The sequence below is a fragment of the Jaculus jaculus genome, chromosome 14 (assembly GCF_020740685.1).
Source record: "Jaculus jaculus isolate mJacJac1 chromosome 14, mJacJac1.mat.Y.cur, whole genome shotgun sequence".
NCBI lineage: Eukaryota > Metazoa > Chordata > Mammalia > Rodentia > Dipodidae > Jaculus > Jaculus jaculus.
The window spans coordinates 83,568,994-83,571,074 of record NC_059115.1 but is presented as its reverse complement, the minus strand read 5'-3'; the positions used below and the strand labels follow the sequence as shown (position 1 = coordinate 83,571,074).

General features: G+C 46.9%; 1 non-coding gene across 1 annotated transcript; it reads left to right on the top strand.

Annotated features, from left to right (window-relative positions):
- The first annotated feature begins 244 nt into the window (after positions 1–244).
- Positions 245–317, top strand: LOC123454952. The gene has a single exon (XR_006633593.1). It is a non-coding gene; the product is annotated as a small nucleolar RNA Z40 (small nucleolar RNA).
- The last annotated feature ends 1,764 nt before the right edge of the window (positions 318–2,081 follow it).

The window sequence follows — 2,081 nt, the reverse complement described above, 5'->3', positions numbered from 1 at the left end:
TAGGTCTTCAGATCTTTCCCTCCTTTCTCACCTCCTGCCTGGAAACAGGAATGAACACTTCACACCATTTAAGAACTCCTTAATGAAGTTTCTCATGGGCAACGACCAGGGTAGTCTTCCTAGGCCAGCCAGAGATACATACTTCCCTTACGGTGTGCCAACTGGGTTCGGTGCAGAAAATGATATTCCACCAGTTAAACAAAAACAAAATAGACTTTGGAGTCCAAACAATTTGAAGAGTGTTAAATGTGGTGATGATGGGCAAAACGTTCAACTGCTCTGAGTTGGCTGAATGAAACTAGCCTTTCTGAACATGTGACAAGCATGCTCAGGATTACAGGACACACAGGCATATGCTGTCACACCCAGCTGCCTTAAGCATTATTTGAATCACTTGCTTGCAAAGCCTAATGGCCTGGGCTCAATTCCCCAGCACCCATATAAGGCTGGAAGCACAAGGCATGGTGCATGCATCCAGAGCTCCTTTGCAGTGACACGAGGGCCCCACTGAGCCCGTCCTCTTGGCTTGCAAGTAGAACTATTGTGGACTACAGGGTACATAAAATGTAACCCGCTTTATTTGGGATGTTTTTTCACAGAAACTTTATCATGCAACCACAGAGAAGCTCAGAAAATTGTGGTGAAGGTCCAGTTGCTCAAATGGATCAGTTTTTACAAGGACCATGTCAAGCTTCAGCAAAACTCAGGTGACCATGATGGACAATGAAGGAAACACATGGGAAATCCTTTAATAAAAATGTATTGGTTTTCACATTAAAAAAAGAGTTTTAACCTTCAAGCACATTTTGAACCATACACCATAAGGCAGTGTGTGCATTCCTCAGTCTACATTCTGTGTAGGAAATAATCATGGGATATAACATCTGACTGAAGAGCATTGACTGTACACACTTACAAATAGAAAGTGTTCTGCTAGCTCCTCGTCCACAGGGGCTGCTTGAGCAACCACGACTGTATATTTTGGATCACTATCACACAAATTTGGGGAAGAAAACCTTGTTGCCCAAGAACCTTCCAAGATGTCAGGCCAGTTTCAACATGTTCTCCAGGGGACAAAGGCCAGGGAAGCCATATTTCCATCCAGGATCCACCCAGAGCCCTGCAGGAGGAGGTTCCTTCCACTCTCCCATGCAAAGCCCACTGTTTTCTGCAGAGGCCACAGAACTGCAGAAAGGTGGGCCCAGTTCCATCTGGGTCTTCTCCATTCACGTTCACTTTCTTCCCTCTCTGCTCACGGGAGACCCAAGTTGAAAGGACTCTGCGCTACCATAAATGCCTGCATTTGGGGAAGCCAAAGACTGCCAGCTCAGCTGGTTTGCATTGTTTTTCCCAGGTTGTGTTTATAGAAAGAAGAAGTCTGATTTATTTTTTTCCCAAGGCTGCTTCTTTCCACCTCTCATGAGACCAAACGTTAGGCAGAAGCCAGGTAATCAATCTGACAACCTCATTGGGTCTTACCCTGCCTGCTTTGCTTTTCTTCCAAAATGGAGAGGTAGAGGAGCGTGTTTTTCAGGAGGGGAAAGGGCTCGTGGCAGATGGGGACTGGGAAACATTTGTTCCCCTCTGGAGCTGGGTAGGTTCTCCGGCAGCGGGCTTAGGAGCCTCTGATACATTCATAATGACTCATGCTCACTGGGAGCTTTGGAAATGTCAACCAAGCCTGTGCTAGTTTGTACTGCAAAAGCCACGAGGCAAAGACACATCTCCAGTAACTACGGCACTGGGAAGAGATTTGCTATTGTCTGTGTATAGTTTGAGTATGTCACTCGTAGGTCTATAGGCCAGAAGCTTGCTCTCCATTGAGGCACTACTGAAGTGGTAGACCTTCAAGAGTTTGAGCCCACTGCCAGGAGTTTTGGCCCCTGGGGGCATTACCCTTGGGGGTTAACATACTTCTGGCAGGTTGCTGATTACTTCCTGTGAGAGCAAGACAATAGAAAAAGAGCAAACCTGGCCTCTGACGCCCAGGCTTCCTCTCCTTCCTGTAACCTCTTTGGTTCATGGTCCCACCAGGCTGCCTTCTGCAATGTTGTGATGTAGCCACGTGGGTCTCAGCAGAG